The sequence below is a fragment of the Bos grunniens genome, chromosome 2 (genome assembly GCF_055505025.1).
Source record: "Bos grunniens cultivar Pamir isolate PY7600 chromosome 2, Bosgru_T2T1.0, whole genome shotgun sequence".
In the NCBI taxonomy this organism is placed as follows: domain Eukaryota; kingdom Metazoa; phylum Chordata; class Mammalia; order Artiodactyla; family Bovidae; genus Bos; species Bos grunniens.
Window position 1 is genome coordinate 134664054 of NC_141166.1, and position 19188 is coordinate 134683241.

Here is a 19188-nt window from a genome sequence, read left to right on the forward strand (position 1 = left end):
CTTTCTACCTTTGCATTTCAGTCCCATGTGATGTAAAGATATCTTTTTTTGTGTTAGTTCTAGAAGGTCTTGTAGGTCTTTATAAGACCATTCAATTTCAGCTTCTTTGGCATTAGTGGTTGGGGCACAGACTTGGATTGCTGTGATATTGAATGGTTTGCCTTGGAAACGAATGAAGAGTCTGTCATTTTTGAGAATCAACCCAAGTACTGCATTTCAGATTCTTTTGTTAACTATGAGGGCTACTCCATTTCTTCTAAAGGATTCTTACCCACAGTAGTAAATATAATTGTCATCTGAATTAGATTCACCCACTCCCATCCATTTTAGTTCACTGATTCCTAACATGTTCACTCTTGACATCTTCTCTTTGACCATTTCCAATTTACCTTGATTCGTGGACTTAATGGGCTTCTGTGATAGCTCAGTTGGTAAAGAATTCACTGCAATGCAGCAGACTGTGGTTTGATCCCTGGGTTGGGAAAATCTGCTGCAGAAGGGACAGGCTACCCACCCCACTATTCTGGGGCTTCCCTTGTGGCTCAACTGGTTAAAAAAAAAAAAAACTGCCTGCAATGCAGGAGAACTGGGTTTGATCCCTGGGTTGGGAAGAGCCCCTGGAGAAGGGAAAGGCTATCCACTCCAGTATTCTGACCTGGAGAATTCCATGAACCGTAACCATGGGGTTACAAAGAATCAAACACGACTGAGCGACTTTCACTTTCAAGGACTTAATATTATAGGTTCCTATGCAATATTGTTCTTACAGCATCAGACTTTACTTTCACCACCAGACACATCCACAACTGGGCATCATTTCTGCTTTGGCTCAGCCTTTTCATTCCTTCTGGAGTTATTTCTCTGCTTTTCTCCAGTAGCACACTGGACACCTTCAGACCTGGGGAGTTCATCCTTCAGTGTCATATCTTTTTGCCTTTTCATACTGTTCATGGGGTTCTCAAGGCATGAATGCTGAAGTGTTTTGCCATTCCCTTCTCCAGTGGACCACGTTTTATGAGAACTCTCCACTATGACCTGTCTATCTTGGGTGACCCCACATGCCATGGCTCATAGTTTCATTAAGTTACACAAAGCTGTGATCCATGTAATCGTTTTGGTTAGTTTTCTTTGATTTTGGTTTTCATTCTGTCTGCCCTCTAATGAATAAGGGTAAGAGGCATATGCAAGCTTCCTGAAGGGAGGTACTGGTTATGGGAATACTGGGTCTTGCTCTGGTGGTAAAGGCCATACTCAGTAAATTGTTAATCCAATTTTCAGCTGATGGGTTGGGCTGTGATCCCTCCCTGTAGTTTGGTCTGAGGACAAACTATGGTAGGGGTAATGTTGGCCTCCTCCAGAAGGACTTATGCCAGCACACTGTGCCTCCCCAGATTGCTGAAGTCAGTGTCTCTTGACCCCGCAGCAGGCTGCTGTGAACCCATGCCTCCACTGGAGACTCCCAAACACTTCAGGCAAGTCTGCTTCTTGTAAGGTCACTGTTCCTTTCTCCTGGGTCGTGGTACACACAAAGTACTGTTTGTGCCCTCCAAGAGTTTCTGCTTCCCCAGTTCTGTGGAAATTCTGAAATTAAATCCTGCTGACCTTCAAAGTCAGATTCCTTGGGGATTCTTGCACCCCTTTGCAGGATCCCCAGGTTGGTAAGTCTGTTGTGGGAGGTAGAACTTTCACAACAGTGCAAGAACTTCTTTGGTATATTTGTTCTCCAGTTTGAGTATCATCCACCCAATGGCTTTGTAGTGGGGCTCATGGCAATCTCCTCTACAAGGATTTATGCCACACTCTGAGCCCACCAGGACTGCTGCTGCCAGATCCCCTGTCCCTGCAGCAGGCAACTGCTGACCCATGCCTCTGAAGGAGACCCTCAAACAGCTACAGGCATGTCTGGCACAGTCTCTTGTGTGTGGGGCGGGGGGGAGGGGGGTCACTGCTCCCTTCCCTGGGTTCTGGTGCACACAAGGTTTTGTTTGTGCCTTCCAAGCATCTCCTGAGAGTATGAGGTTTGATTTAAACATGACTGCACTCCTCCTACCATCTTGCCACAGTTTCTCCTTTGCCCTTGGATTCGGGGTACCTTTTTTTGGTGTGTTCCAACATTCTCCTATTGATGCTTGTTCAGCAGCTAGTTGTGATTTTGGTGTTCTTGCAGGAGGAGATGAGTGCACATCCTTCTACTCTGCTATCTTGGACTGTAGCCTCCCAGTCTCTTCTGCACATGGAATTCTCCAGGCAAGAATACTGGAGTGGGTAGTCATTCTCTTCTCCAGGGGATCTTTCGACCCAGGGATCAAACCTGGGTCTCATGCATGGAAGGCATATTGTTTTACCATCTGAGCCACCAGGGAAGTCCTTCCAATGAGATGGTTGAATATTAATATTTTATTTGGTTCAACATAAAAAATTAATCAATGTAATATATTAGATTAATAAAATGAGGAGGGAAACACATGATCATCTCAATGAAAAAAGAAAAAACTTTTGACAAAATTATGCCTCCATGATAAAAGTGTCAGAAAACTAGGACTAGAAAAAGCTTTGCTAAAGTAATAAAGAGCATATGTAAAAACTCATAGCTATTCAATGGTTAAAGACTGAAAACTTTCTCCCTAAAATCAGGAACAAGTCAAGAATGACCACTTTCATCGTTGCTATTCAATATTGTGCTGGCTGCTGCTGCTGCTAAGTTGCTTCAGTCATGTCCGACTCTTCGTGAAGCCATGGACTGCAGCCCACCAGGCTCCTCCATCCATGGGATTTCCCAAGAAAGAGTACTGGAGTGGGGTGCCATCGCCTTCTCCAACATTGTGCTGGATGTACTAGCAAAAGAAATTAAGCAAGAAAAATAAAAAGAAATGAAATACTGACACATACAAGAACATGTGGTGGTTTAGTCACTGTCATGTCTGACTCCTGTGACCCCATTGATTGTAGCCCACCAGGCTCCTCTGTCCCTAGGATTTTCCAGGCAAGAGTACTGGAGTGGGTTGCCATTCCCTTCTCCAGGGGATCTTCCTGACTCAGTGAGCAAACTTAGGTCTCCAGCACCTCAGGCAGATTCTTTACCTGCTGAGCCACAAAGTAAACCCAAAAATAGTGGAGTGGGCAGCCTATCCCTTCTCCAGAGAATCTTCCCAACCTAGGAATCAAACCAGGGTCTCCTTTGCAGATGGATTCTTTACCAACTGAGCGATCAGGGAAGCCCTACAGAAAGGTCCCTCCGAGATTTGAACTTGGATCACTGGATTCAGAGTCCAGAGTGCTAACCATTACTCTAGAAACTAACCACAAATGGGCTTCAGCACACTTTCTGGGATGCTATAAATGCTCCATCCCTGGAGAAGGGCATGGAAACCCACTCCAGTATTCTTGTCTGGAGAATCCCATGGACAGAGATGCCTGATGGGCTATGGTCCATAGGGTCACAAAGACCCGGATATGACTGAAGTGACTTAGCTTGCATTCATGCATAAATGCTCCATACTATGATACAGATGTAGGTTACATGAACGTGTACATTTGTCAAACTCTATACTTATGTGCATTTCACTTATGTAAATTATATCTCAATATAATTATTTCTAAATTATATCTAAATATAAATATATTGGAGAAGGCAATGGCACCCCACTCCAGTACTCTTGCCTGGAAAATCCCATGGGCAGAGGAGCCTGGTAGGCTGCAGTCCATAGGGTTGCTAAGAGTCGGACACGACTGAGCAACTTCACTTTGACTTTTCACTTTCATGCATTGGAAGAGGAAATGGCAACCCACTCCAGTGTTCTTGCCTGGAGAATCCCAGGGACGGGGGACCCTGGTGGGCTGCCATCTATGGGGTCGCACAGAGTCAGACACGAGTGAAGTGACGCAGCAACAGCAGCAGCAGCAGCATAATTATTTCATGCATATAAAATAATTGACACTTTCTAAAGGGGTGTTAAGTGTTTGACATTGTGCTTAATGTTTTTAATTTTCTTAAGTCAGGGAATTCTTTTTTCAACTAATACAGCCTGTATTTAACAGAGTATCTAGAATATAGAGGCTATCAATAATTAATTGTTGTTGAATGAGTGATTGAGTGTGTATGCTCTAAGGTATCCTTTAAATTATCTTCAGTTCTCTGGATTACATTCCACTTGCTAAATGAATTTAATGATTTATTTACTAAATAAAATAATAATTTATTCTCTACATAGTTATTCTGAAGAGTAAATGAGATTCTGTTACACAAACTGCTCTATGAATGTTGGTAGTAGTTGTTGTGGTGATGGTCACAGCTGTGGTTATATTGCATTATATATTGTTGATGCTGTTGAAAGTACACTCTCACAACAAATGTTGCCTTCATTTTCCTGGGGGAAGGTAAATGGGTCTATATATAAAACTTTCAGAGACTAAAGGAAATGATAAGACTATTCTGAAAGTTCTATTGGGTGATAAACAGTCATCCTTGGTCCCCGTCCCCTTAAAGCCTCACTCTACAGTGAAAATAAAAGACACTTACACCTTGGAAGGAAAGTTACAACCAACCTAGACAGCATATTAAAAAGCAGAGACATTACTTTGTCAACAAAGATCTGTCTAGTCAAGGCTATGATTTTTCCAGTAGTCACGTATGGATGTGAGAGTTGGACTATAAAGAAAGCTGAGCGCCAAAGAATTGATGCTTTTGAACTGTGGTGTTGGAGAAGACTCTTGAGAGTCCCTTGGACTGCAAGAATATCCAGCCAGTCCATCCTAAAGGAGACCGGTCCCGGGTGTTCATTGGAAGAATTGGTGTTAAAGCTGAAAGTCCAATACTTTGGCCACCTGATGCGAAGAGCTGACTCATTTGAAAAGACCCTGAAGCTGGGAAAGATTGAGGGCAGGAGGAGAAGGGGACCACAGAGGATGAGATGGTGTTATGGTATCACCGATTCAACGGACATGAGTTTGGGTGAACTCGAGGAGTTGGTGATAGAAAGGGAGGCCTGGCATACTGTGGTTCATGGGGTCACAAAGAGTAGGACACAACTGAGTGACTGAACTGAACAGTGAAGGAAGAGGACCCCTCAAATATTTATATTGTCTCTTCAGGGCTCCTGCATGACCAAGATGATTAACAATGTACCTCAGTTTATACAATATATAAATTAATGTGATACAGTCCTTAAAAATCAAATCAACTTTTGAAAATTAAATTTATATTTTAAATTCATTAAAGGAGCTGGATATTTATGAATAATCTTCCTTGTTTCTTTTAGGAAAGTTCTAATTTTCCCCTAACGGGTTTGCTTAAAGGCAAGGGCAACCTATCTTCAGGAATCATTTCTACAAACTGCACAGCCCTGGAATGAGCTCCAGAGTGTAGCAGCCAAGTGAGAAGCACAGCCAGCTCCTAACCCTCTGGAGTCCCAGGAACCATCCTCAGTAGTTCTAGAGTTTTCACTTGATGTTTTTGTCTTTTCCAAGGAATTCCTCTTTTGCTATCAGTGAAAATTCGTAGGGGGTTGGTCCTGATGAAAAAGGCCAGTAACCCAAATATTCCTGAACCCAAAATGAGAGTCTCATCTGTTTTTAATTACACGGGCCTACTTGGGACTCACAAAAAGTCCTTCGGGTACACAGGTCGGGGACTGTTGGGATGATGATAAAGATGATGACCACCATTCTATAAGAGTAAAGAGTGGAAGATCTGATCCCAGAACCCCAGGCTAGTGGGCTTTCACCCACCCCACCCCAAGTTGCTTTCCGAGCCATATTCACCATCTCTGGAGGTAACCAATGATACCACCACTGTTACCCTAAAGCATCAGAGATGTGATCTCACCCAAAGAGCCTGAATAAGAGAGCAGAAATGTCTCTTTTTCTCCAGTGTTTAAGAGAAGCATTAGACAAAATAAACTCCAAACTTAAAGAATACTGAGTTCAGTTCAATTGAGCAACATTTAGAGAGCAACCTGTACTAAGCACTGAAGTTACAGCAATGTCTCAAAGAGTCCAGAGTCCAGAAGACAGAGAAGAGCAGGCCAGCTGCCCCTCACTGCCATGAGCAGTTTTGGGGTCAGCACCCCACCTCCCAAGCCTGCCCTGGTGGAGAGAGGTCTGTGCCATCTATGGCCTGGAGGCAGGGATGTAGCATTTGTGTAGGGAGTTAGGGGCAAACAGGGCTTAGCCAGAGACACAGCAGGTAATGAGCCATCCATAAACCTGAGCAGCCCCTGGGAGATGACTTCCCTAAGAAGATTTGCTATTCTGACAATGACTTGACCTGGCTCAGCTTACAGTGGACAGTTCATGATTCCTCTCCCTCAAATCAGCCCTACCTCAGCAACCCCTTGAAAATCCTTGACTCTTTGGCCCTGGGAGTCAACCCCTGCCCTCCTAGAGGACAGTACTCACTGAGAGGAGGGACTAAAGCAGGTGCCCATGCATGCTCCAGTCCCAGGACACAGGGCTTCAGCCCTGGACACAGGCCAGTAGCAGGGCCTCAGCACATCAGAGTCCTGGAGGAGAGCCACCCTCCATACTGAGAGCCCAAGGCACCACCCCTGCCCCTGAGCACATCTATTCCTGCACTCCCATCTCAGTCACTGCCCAGGCTCCACCCTTACAGCCTAGACCTTTCCTGGGCAGCATGGGAAGCTCCAGGCTCTCAGGTCACTGTCTGGCACAGCCTCTGTAAGACAGACTCTCCCACAAGTCTGCAGGGCCAGCTCGACACCACCTCCCCAGAAAGCCTCAGAACAGATCCTCAGCTCAAACTCTGTCAGAGCCACTCCATGGGCCCAAAGCCTCCACTGATACCCTCCCAGCTAAGATGTCTGTGTCTTGCCACTTGTCCTTCAAGACACTCACTTACATTCGCTTTTCCCTGTGAGCTACAAGCCAGGGTGTGTCCTGGGATGTTGATGTGGGCAGAAGACCAGATTCAGTCGCTCCTGACAGCAGAACTTCTCAGCCTTTTGTCATCATCACCATCCACAGATTACACTACCCCCCACCTCGAATCCCCACCCCCCACCAAGGAAAAATATTGCACTTAATTTTATGAGAGAAATAAATGAGGAAAAAAAAAAAAACCAGAAAAAAGTAGGGTAGGAAGAGCAGGTCACAGGGAAGAGAAATAATATTTAATGATTATTCTATGTCAAGTGTACACTAATTTATTGAGAGAAATTAGATATTAAGGAATATGAGTTTGTCATATAGACTTGAGCTATTGAGAACAATTAACCAATGTAATAGTTAAGATTTTTGTCTCCCCCAAAAACCAATGTTTTGTTCCTTTGGGGATGATATCGCCCTACTGAGAATCATGCCATAAAAGAAAAATCCTCAAGTGAACAATTACATTAAAATGCAGCCTGAGACCAGCCCTTTCCTCCAGCTCCATGTTCCCCATGGGTCCACAGAGGTAGGCCAGGTAACCCCTCTGCAGTACATCTCCAAGTTCTGCAGGCCCCACCTCCTCCTGGCTTTGGCTGGGCATTCTTTCCAATGTTTCTACATCAAAGTCAATTCTCTCCAAATTGTGAAAGAGCTCTATGTGGGCAGACAAGAGATGCTTCCAGAAGCCCACAGGTTTGCTCCCTTTGTCAAAGAAGAATTCTGCCATCCCCAGGACTCTGACCTCCCCAAGAAAGAGCTGTGGTCACTTGGTAACTTTGCTACAACCCTATCCTACACAGACATAGGCCAGCCCAGTTCCTATGGAACAGAGGAGGTTAATTGGATTGTGAAAGTAGGTACAGCTCACTGTTTCACAGTCTTTCTAATTATTTACTTATTAAAAAGAACCTTAACTGTTTATCAAGGGACTGAATATGTATTAATGGTAGACAGGGCTATTTGTGTGATGCCTTTGATGGAGAAACTAAATATTACTTGACACCTTACCACAGAGCTTTCTGACAGGGCTTTAAACATCAATCAATTATTTAAAGTCCCACATACATTGACTTTTTTTAATTACAGAGCTTTCCAGAGCAAAGGGAGTGTAAAGGAAGAAAGAATGAGGTTGCCACGAAGAACATTCCATTTGTCTTAGGGTTTGACCCATTTCCCTTCTGTTTTATTAAGACCTTACTTTGTTTTATAGATCCTATGACCAGTAGCCAATTTGTTTTCAAGACACAGAGTTTTGCTTATTTTTTCTCAGGGCAGGAGCCTTTCCACTTAATTGGGCCTGTCTGGAATGGATGGAGCCTTCAGGAGAGGACATGGATTCTGAGCGAACTGAAGTTGCATCTGGGAGCTTGAGGCCTGTGGGTAACCCTTCCCCACTCAAACACCCACTCTGGTTGTTTTGGGAAAGAAGTAAGGAGATTGTGCAAAATCTTTCCCCAAGGAGGAAAATGAAACCACACATTAGAAAATAGACCTACCTTTATGGAAGCCCTCATATATGATATGCTATTTTTTTTTAAACAATAAGGGTCATTGTTTCTTCATTCCAGAACACTCCACAGTCCAGAAGTCAGGCAAATTTATGCTTTATGAGCATCAAGTCTAGCCTTGTGCTGGGCACTGGAAACAGTGTAAATATGGCAGAATAGCTGCCTTCAGAGAGTTTGTTGCAGTCTTCCAGTAAAGACAGCCAGTAAAATACTTAAATAAACAAGGTAACTTCAAGTATGGAGAAGTGTGATGGAAAAAATAAAAGGTGCATCATAAAGAGCTGTTTATGATGACCCAGGACAGCTCACTGAGATGGTAGCATTTGACATGAGACCTGAGGAATGAGAAATAGGCAGTTATGTGTGGGTGTGAGGGAGAGGCATCCTGAGAGGAAGGAGCAGCAGATGCAAAGGCTCTGGAGCAGGGCAGAAATGAGACTAAGAAGACATATGGATTGGTTTCCCTGGTAGCTCAGATGGTAAAGAATCTGCCTGCAATGCGGGAGACCTGGATTCAGTCCCTGGGTTGGGAAGATCCCCTGGAGGAGGTCATGGCAACCCACTCCAGTGCTCTTGCCTGGAGAATCCCCAAGGACAGAGGAGCCTGGCAGGCTATAGTCCATGGGGTCACAAAGAGTTGGACATGACTGAGTGACTAAGCACAGCACATGGATGGGAATGAGGCCAGAGTCTGGGGAGGTCACAGTGAGGAGGTCCCAGAAGGTTTCCAGGTTTCCAAGAAAGGGCTAGCATTGCAGGGTGACCCCAAAGCCACACTGGCTCATCTCTGTGCCACATGGTAGGCCTCCTCAGGGACACCCCAGTGCCATCTTCTGGGAGGATGACCTCTATGTAGGTATAAGACTTCATTGCAAGCCATATCATCTTTATAACCAAGATCAGAGATAGGTTCTCCCCAGGATGCTCATCTTCTGGCTGGCCAGACACAGCGACGTGTTTAGTCTAAAGACCATGGGGATTCTCCTCAACCCATTTTCACACTCCTTAAAGACAACCCCACCTCTACTAGTCTCCCATCCCTCATTCATCTATTTGTCCATTCCAATAGCACTTGGGCCAGACAGCCAGACCACCCCAGGCCCTTGGGAGACCCCAGTCTCAACAGAGAAGGACATAAATAGTGCCATGCCACGGGGCAGTGTAGGACTGGATGCAGGGACAAGGCACACAAGTGTACCCCACAAAGACCACCGGACACTGCCTGGGGCAGCCAGGGGGCTTCCTGCTGTGGGTGATTCTGCTGAGGTTCAGTCACTAAGATTTCTTCCCTTTTTTTTAACTGGGTGAATGTTTTATTTTGACTCAATCTTTAGAAACACAAGGCATCAGATAGAAATGCAGAAACTGACAAGTTCATCATAAGATATATATGGAAACGGAGTAGACTAGAAGGACCATAACAATCTTAAAGACTTCCAAGAATGTCAGAAAAGTAATAATACCACATTTACCAATCTTAAGGTTATAATGTTCAAGATTGTGTCACAGTGGCATATGGTTAGACAAGTGGAACAATAGAACAGAATTGTGTGCTATTTATACATTAAGTCCAATGCTAAGAACATCAGCTACTCCTCAGGATACATAAAATTCAAGTTGTAGAACAAAATTATAAATCTAAGTACTATACATAGTAGATTGGCAAAATATAGTGTATCAGCTGACTTATTTCTTATGAATTTTCCTCCTGGAGGATGAAACTGCTTACATACTTGTGGAGGTACATCAAATGGAATATTAAACTGTTGTTAGAACTTGAAGGGGCCTCAAAACCACAGTGGACATTGCAGTCATCATTGGGCATCCACTAAACAATGTTTCCCCTTCCTTCTTTCCAACAGACTCCAGTCTGTTCAGCTTTCCATCCTCCACTATGTATCTGTGTGCTCCAGAGGAAAGGGCCAGTCCCTGAACAGAGAGTGGGATGGGGCCCAAAGCGTTTCTCATGCCATCAATTAATCTAGGCATGGACCTGTGACATATAAATAATCTTCGCAATGGAGACACAAAGAGTCTTCTTGGGATCGTTTTGGGAAAGTTTTCCACATTGATAAAAGACACCTAGGAGAAGAAACACTCCTTTTCTTCCACTGGACGGGGAGTCAGCACATGACACCTGGCACTCTGGCAGCTACATTGGGAACATGAGGATGCCATCTCTGGCAGACTGAGAATAATGGAGTGGGAATGTGGACAAGGACATGAGCCACTGTTGAAAGTCTGGATTCACTAAAGCCAGAGCCATCCAACCTCAGCTGACATGCCTGGAAAATTGCCTCAGAGGCTCCAGCATCTCTGACAGGCCAAGGGATGATCAAGTATAACTGCAGACCCACTCAAGACCCTCCACTTACACTTGAGTGTAGACTGTTAGCAGTTTAACACCCTAGGGTACATGTTGCTTGTGCTTTTACATCTGACTTAGAAGCAAAGTTTTAGATTAAAGAGGTGACGCTCTAAGTGTCTAGTCTCATACTGCTGGGAGTCTAGGGATCCCCTGGAAGGGAACAGAACTCAGATTCATGGAATATCTCAGCTAGTGGCAGCAAAGTTTGGGAAATGACCTAGTCCCATGATCTAGTCCTCAGTTTATCACAAGGACATACATCCCACTGTGAGTGTGAGACAGCCCAGCACAGAGCCCGAGTGCCCAGCTTCAGCCAGCAAAACTTCATTCACACTGATTCTAAGAAAAAGCAGGGACTTTAGACCAGAGACTTGCATTAGATCAAGGCCTTGCTCCTCACCTCACCCAGCGGGGAGCCTCAGCCTGCCTGACCTCCCAGGGTCTTCCCTGCCTCCCTGTGAATAGCAGCTGTCCTCACTGCCATCATGAGGACTAGAGGAGATGACGTGACAAAAGTGGCCAGTGCGCCCCAAGCCCCTCTCCCCTTCTAGACACAGGAAGGCCACATTCCCCAGCCTCTCCAGAGTTTGGTGAGGCCAGTGGCAAGTGGCACACAGCACCTGCAGGCCAGACCCACCCATGCTGAACAGCAAGCCCTCTTTCTCTCCTGAATGTTGACTGCTGGATCCAGAGCAACCAGTGGAGGATGCTGAGGAAGCCCTAGCAGATAGCAACACTTACACATTGAAGAGCCTGGATTCACGAATTGCCAAGCTGAAAGCTGCCTGCTGAATGCCTGCTCAGGATTTAATGTCAACAAAACTAAACCTCTATTATGTTGGGTTGTTTGTTACATCAGCTAGCATTAAGAATCCTGACTAGCACAAATGTCATGTAAGGCATAATAGTAACACAGATGCTTTTAAAAATCATGATTTCCTTTTCTACATCTTGCTTTCTTCTCTCTTCCTAGAATTTGCTCTGCCCTTTAAAATTCAAGGAGCAGGCATTCATACTGAGACGATGAGCAGGAGGCTCCTTTAAAACCCTTCCAGTGGACTCTACCCGCTCAGCTACTGTTGGTCAACTCTGAAACTCATAGAAGTTTAGGATCTGTGCCATCTGCAGGAGGCTTGTACCTCCAGGCACTTCCTCTGATCCCCACTGCTGGCCCAAGATGTGTGCCAAGTGCCTGGGACCTGGAAAGCAAGGCTCTCTCCTGTCTATTTTGACCTCATTAAATTTCCCTGTTTTCAGGAGGCTGGAGGAAACAGGGTAAAGCAGGTGAGGACAGGTCTCCAAAACTAGCCTTGAGGCTTCTGCTTCTTACAGGGCAGGGGGACTGAGCATGCCCAGGGACATCTCTGAAAGGTGGTTTCCACCCTTGAACAACCTCAGAAAAGAGAGAGTGTGTGGCCTCACCTGAGATAGAATGATGATTCTGAATCTCTGTTCTTAACAGTCTATGTTCTGGGGACATAAAATGGTTTGGTTTGTTTGCAGTTTATCTATGCGTCCAGTTCTATGACCCTTATGTTCCACACATAGTCTCTGTTTTCTTTCAAGACACAGCATCTCTTCAAGGTTCCAGAAAAAATTATCTCTCATAAAAAAGCCAGGAAGCATCCGTACTTTTGCTGCTGGACTCAAGATACATAGACAGGGAGGGAATTAAATCACACACAACTTTGCCAAAAACTTTTGAATTCTTGTTAGACTTTTAGTCTTCCAAAAAACAATCCCCACCCAGGACACATCACCACTGTTCCCTCTTTCCTCAGTGTTGCAAGGGACTCAGGGCTTTCACAGTGACTGCCCCCAAGTCTACATAATAAGCCCCCAGTGGCCACCAGAACAAAGGCCTCCTTAGAAGGTAACTGAGCTGCATCTGTTCTTTGTCAGGTTCTTCCCTCAGGAGCCAGAACTCTCCCCAGTGAAGGATCCCATCCCCCATCAGCCATGCTTTGTCATCCTCCTGCAGCTACAGAGCTGAGCCTGCCTGTCCAGTGAGGTTGGGGAGAGCAGTGCTCTCCTGAAGTAACACTGGGTCAAACTGAGAGGAAGTACAGACAGGTGAGAATTCAGGTGACTGAGCTGACTGATGCGCTGGTTATTGGGGTGGAAGAGAGAGGGCTAGAAGTGGCCTTGTTATATCAAGGAGAAGCTGAGACTCAGAGGAGGCAGCCCCTTTCCCTGGGTCACAGTCAAGTTCCTGACCTTTAAGAAGAAGACCCAAGCCCCCGCCTGGCTCTAGTACGTCTCCTAGCGTGTTCCCTCTGAAACTCAGAGCCACGCAGTCCAGGAGATTTCCAGACAGAGGGTTGCAGTGGGGCTGGGGAGGGATTGAGGAGGGTAGGTTGGTCCTTAGTGCCCCCTGGCAGATGCCAAATGGAGCAGCCCAATCCTACAGTCACAGGCTCTAGACCAGGGGAACACGGGCTTGCCTGGGGTGCTTCAGATGGGAGCAGCCCACAAGAGTCCTGGGTGCAAGGAACACACTCAGCCAGAAACCAGGAAGGACTGTGTGGCTGCCCTTGGGGAGGGGAAGGAGGGAGTGAAACTCAGTGTGTCTGAGGAAGAGGGGGTAACCTCGATGTGGGCTCTAGTGTGCCACAACCATGACTTTTGTTTTAACTGAAGGAGGGTTTTAAGCCAAGCAGTGACTTGGTTTGTAAAGACCAAAAAGGCAGAAAACTTGCATTCGTCCAAATGGAAGAGGTGAAGGGTGTTTGGTGGTGGCCATGGAGAGTTGTCTGCATTCAATTATAATCCGAAGGTGGACTCAGGAAGAGAGCCGAAGGGAGCAGAAGAGAAGGTGACATCCAGAATGACCCTGAATTCACTGCCTGTGATGTCATGAGGGGACCATTGAGATAGGTGGTCGAGGGAAACGACCCACGGGGTGGGGAAGATCAGGACTCAGGACAGGAAGGTCCACTGGAGGTACCTTCAGGACATCAAAGAGGTAGCTGGACATGCAGTCCAGAGCCACAGAGGAGGTGACCTGGAGTGACAGCCTTGAGTGACAGTGGTGTAATGATAGTAACAGGAGTGTGGCACAGGCAGGATGACAAGCACATGTGCCTGGAAAAGAGGCTAAGTGCAGCACCTGCCAGGCAAGGCCGAGTGAAGGGCAGCAGCAGTGTGACTGTGGGGAGGCCAGGCCCCTGGGGCCCAGCTCAGGGCCTGCTCCATGCTCTCCAGGGGATCATTACCCTATCAGCCTGGCTCAGAGCTGCTGTCAGGTGGGCAGACAGGCACAGACCCGCCCCCGATGGATTAGTCAACAGGGGTCAAGAAAATGCAGGATGCGGCTCTTTGGCAGCTCCCATACCCACAGCATCCCCGCCAGTCACAGACTCTGCTCCTCTGTGCCTCTCAGGCTTGTATCTGTGAATGAGGAGCTGTACTAGTTCCACCTCTGTACACAATCAGGAGAAGCGACTTCAGGACACAGTCATTAGAATGACACAAAACAAAACGTGTGGACACTAAGAGGGGAAAGGGGGGGATGAATTGGGAGACTGGGACTGACATGTGTATATACTATTGATACTATGTATAAAATAGATAACTAATGAGAACCTGCTGTACAGCACAGGGAACTCTACTCAGTGCTCTGTGGTGACCTAAATGGGAAGGAAATCCGAAAAAGAGGGGATATATGTATACATATGACTGAATCACTTTGCTATGCAGTAGAAACTAACTCAACATTGTAAAGCAACTATACTCAGATAAAACATTTTTTAAATAAGAAAAAAGGACACAGTTATGCATGTTGATTGTTGTTGTTTAGTTGCTCAGTCAGTCAGTTCAGTCGCTCAGTCGTATCCGACTCTGTGCGACCCCACAGACGGCAGCCCACCAGGCTCCCCCGTCCCTGGGATTCTCCAGGCAAGAACACTGGAGTGGGTTGCCATTTCCTTCTCCAATGCATGAAAGTGAAAAGTGAAAGTGAAGTTGCTCAGTCGTATCCGACTCTTAGCGACCCCATGGACTGCAGCCTACCAGGCTCCTCCATCCATGGGATTTTCCAGGCAGGAGTACTGGAGTGGGGTGCCACTGCCTTCTCAGTCGTGTCCAACTCTTTCATGACCCCTTGGACTGTAGCCCACCAGACTCCTCTGTCCATGCAATTTTCCAGGTGGGAATACTTGAGTGTGTTCCCATGCCCTCCTCCAGGGGATCTAATCTACCCAGGAATCAAACCTGCATCTCCTGCATTGCAGGTGGATTCTGTACCCACTGAGCCACCTGGGAAGCCACCTGATGAGTAAATGGAATCAATCATCAAAAGCAATTAGCAGATTCTTGGTCAATGAAATTGATTACGGAAAATGAATGAATTAGGACCACCCCCAAAAATACTGAATTTAAAATAATTTTCAGCCCAACAATGTTTGGCAAATCAGCCTGCATAATCTCTGGGTACAGTGTATTCCATAAGCAACTAAACCTTGTAAGTTTCTCAGGAAAATGCACTGATTTTGATAATGATGTCAAGATGCAACTATTCCACTGGAAAGACACCCAGTGTGATACAGCAGTTACTCCTGCTCCCCACTTCAAAGTTCTCCTCTAGAAGTTTCTTGCCAATACTTTATACATAGGTCTTCATGGACCCACTAACCATTTTTTCTACATTCAGGAGAGAACTGATTTAATTGATGGAACAATAAGAATTTATTGGAATATTTTTCATAGCTCAAATCTGCTGAAAAAATGCAAAATGTTAATTTAGGAAAGTATTAATATGTTCTCTATAGATAATACACTTCCCGTTGCCTGATACATTTTAAAGCGATTTGAGACAAACACTAGACATATGCAATTATGGGTCTCATGAGATATCAACAGCATCTTTTTCTTAAAAACAACCTGGGCAGCCTAAGAGTATTAGCAAGTGATATAAAAGAAGCTAATTATCACAGCAGACTGGGGCAGCAATCTTTAGCACATAGATAATACAGCCTTCCTTCAAACAAACAGGTGAGAAAGGATTTTTTTCTCCAAGAACCATCTGTACAGAAGAAACAGATATAAATAAGATCATTGTTTCTATGTGCAGAGGATGACACCAAAGGCCTTTCTTGGCACGTTGGTGACCATAGTCCAACTTCACCATCTTAAACCCATCCCCCACCTTGCAGCCCTTCCTAAAGAGCAGCTTGTCCACATCACAGCTTCAAACATCTCCGTGCTTTGCTGGCCCCAAGGTGCAGTCCAGACGCTCATGAGGTTTGCACAACCTGGGCCAAGTGACCCGTCAGTCTCTCGGCCCCTATTCTGGCTCTAGCAGACTCTGTGCTCCAGTCTCTGCCACACTCCCCTACTCACTGTTAGACTTTCAAGGACCAGCTCAGGTGCACTCTCCAGAACCCACCTTCCAAGGACTCCACAGCATCTTGTTAGCTGTGTCTCACCTGCAGTAGGCTCTCAGAAATATTCTGTTGAATAAATGAATAATGAGCGAATGGGGGAGCGGTTGACAGACCATCCCAAATCCCTGACCAGTTCCCACCAAGATGAGGTAAGCCTGTGAGCACGATGACTAAACAGTGTCCCCTTAGAGAAAAAGGGGGCTGCCTGTGGCTTGGGTCTTCTGACAGGCCCAGGGCTCTGTCATGCTACCTCTCCAGACTGGGACTAAGGCACAGCCTGAACCAGCAAAGTGAGTGACCCTATGTTAAGCCCAGGAAGGCTGATGGCAGCTTTTCTGTTCTAAGCAGTGTGTTTCCTTGTGCTCCAGCAAGCAGATAAACTCTCCTGTGTGGCAGTGCAGCTCAGTGGAGAGATGGCAAGAAGGGCTGTCCCAGAACAGCAGCTGGGTATGTTCCTGAGCTAGAAGGTAGCTGTCTGCAGGGGGAGGGGGCCAAAGCACCCTGTTCCAACCTACCACCACCACCCTCCCTTCCCTGCCCTGCACAGGAGCAGGTTTCCTGAAAGGAGAACAGAATCCTGGAGGTTCCAATGCTGCACAGGATTCAGCGATCAACATTGATTGGATGATAGATAGATAACATGTGAGGGCACCAGTGGGTGGGGTCTCCCCAGGTAAAGCTGTCTGGAAACAAGGTTCACTTTGCAGAGCTGCCAACTACAAACCATACAACATGACCTGGTGCTCATCCCCTGGAAATCACGGCTTAGAAGGACAACTTGTCTGTAGGTAAAAGTTGATGTCCCCCAAAGCATACTCTAGGACCCTCTACATACATTTCCAGAGCTAAAATTACCACTCATATGCCAACAGCTCCCAAAGCTGGGACCCCAGCACAGGCTCTCAACCTAACATCCCACAGCCTGTCACATGGATGTCCCACAAGAACTTGAACTCAGAACTGAGCTTGGCATTATTCTCTGTGCCCAGATCCAATGAATTAGACTAACAGTCAACCAGTTTTCCAAATCTAATGTGGGAAATTCATCCCTGATTTCTCCTTCTCCCTCTTCCTCCACTACTCTAGCTATTCCCCAAATAGCAAGGACTTTACTTTCCAAATAACTCTCTAGCTGACCTTGTATCTGCAGGCCAATTCTCATAGCTTTTCTCCAAAACTATTGGTACAGCCTCTTTAAAGTTCCCTGAAACCCCATCCTTTTCATTCCATCCTCCACATGGGCCACCAAGGTGGCTGTATCACCTTTGCTGCTTAAAATCCTGTCTTTCATCCCCAACCCTGTCTTTCCCTACTCTATTCTGTGATAGCAAGTCTGAAAATCTGCACACAGCCATTCCCAGACTTCAGAACCATCTGGTTCTGGTTAAGATGCACCACTGGAAGGCACTGATAACAGGAAGGGAGAATGGGCTCCTGTCGGCACCAACATCACTAGCTTTCCTGTAGAGGAGTAAAACATGTTAGCTCCAACGTTCTGTGGAACTCCCAGCCCTGGCTCTGCAGCACACCCCTCAGGATTATGACAACTGCTCTTGAAGTACCCCTCAGCAGCCCAACAAAGATGCTGTGCCCTCAGAAGACCAGCCACAGGCCAACTCCTTGAAGATCTCAGTGGCACTATCTCTGAGTTTCTAAGGCCTGGGGAAATCCATTTGTTTCTACAACCTTAAGCACAATAGCTTTTCCATGCTGTTCCTCATACCAGAGTTACTACAGGGCTCCCTTCACTCTGCTCCCTTCACTCTGCTCCAACACCAGTGTGCTAAGTCACTTCATCATGCCCAACTCTTGGCAACCCTATGGACCATAGCCTGCCAAGTTCCTCTGTCCATGGGATTCTGGAGGCAAGAATACTGGAGTGGGTTGCCATGTCCTCCTCCATGGGAATCTTCCTGACCCAGGAAATCAAACCCACATCTCATGCATTGGCAGGTGGGTTCTTTACCACTAGCGCCACCTGGGAAGCCCCCAACACCAATACCTTGTGCTAAATCTCCTCTAATTGAAATGTCTTACTTGGTTTCTGTCATCCTCACCATACCTCATTTGATACAGATAGATTGAAAATACAAGTCTGTGTCTATTCCTTCATAAAATACCACTAAAGTAACAGTTTCAAAAAATTTAAAGGTATAAATCTTCAAGTATAATGAAAACACATGAAAAGATAACAGCAGATGAGAGATATCAGCCACATTTTGCAGAAGGGAGAGCAGCTAAGAAAGTGGCAACTAATTTGGCAGACCAGAGAAAACAGAAACCTGGGTACCTACAGTTGCTTGGAGAAGTTAGGAAGAAAGGCAACTTAAATAGCAGAATTCTAGAAAAGCCCAGAGCTGGGGACTACAGACACTCCTGGTGAGCTTAAAGGGTGAGGCTAAAAAGCGAAAAGAGTTGTTGTTGTTCAGTTGCTAAGTCGTATCCAACTCTCTGAGACCCCATGAACTGCAGCACTCAAGACTTTCCTGTCCTTCACAAATTCCCAGCATTTGCTCAAACTCATATCCATTGAGTCAGTGATGCCATCCAACAAGCTCATCCTCTGTCACCCTCTTCTCCCCTTACCCTCAATCTTTCCCAGCGTCAGGGTCTTTTCCCATGACTCAGCTCTTCCCTACACAAACCTATAATCTACTTACCAAGACAAATCCTTTCCTTCAGCCATAACAGCAGAAGCCGTTCCTCCCCATGAGTGAAGGATCACAGAGTAAAGGATCACTGAGTGAAGGATCACTACTGAAGAGGGAGGAGTTGTTAGGAACACAGGGAGTGGGGTGGGGGAATTCAGCAACAATCTGCAGCACAAATCAGTTAGCTTCTTGTTTCCCCTCTCTCTGCTTCCTGGGAGCTACCAGAGCACATGCACCAGCAAAAGGAAGACAGGAATAGGCTTTTAGACACCACGCCAAAAACACAGGTGACAAAATGTAAAAAATAGATGGATATCATTCAGAAAGTAAAAAGATAACTTTTTTTTTTTTTTTTACCTTTTATAGAATAGAATGTGGAGAAAAGGGAACAT

The 19188-nt window shown here is 45.9% G+C and overlaps 1 long non-coding RNA gene across 1 annotated transcript; it reads right to left on the reverse strand.

Moving 5' to 3' along the window:
• Window positions 1–2298: 2298 nt before the first annotated feature.
• LOC147378794 (uncharacterized) lies at window positions 2299–18969 on the reverse strand. Its single transcript, XR_015149806.1, has 3 exons — window positions 18806–18969; window positions 16148–16211; window positions 2299–2834 (listed from the first exon to the last, which is right to left on the reverse strand). It is a non-coding gene; the product is annotated as an uncharacterized LOC147378794 (long non-coding RNA).
• Window positions 18970–19188: the final 219 nt, after the last annotated feature.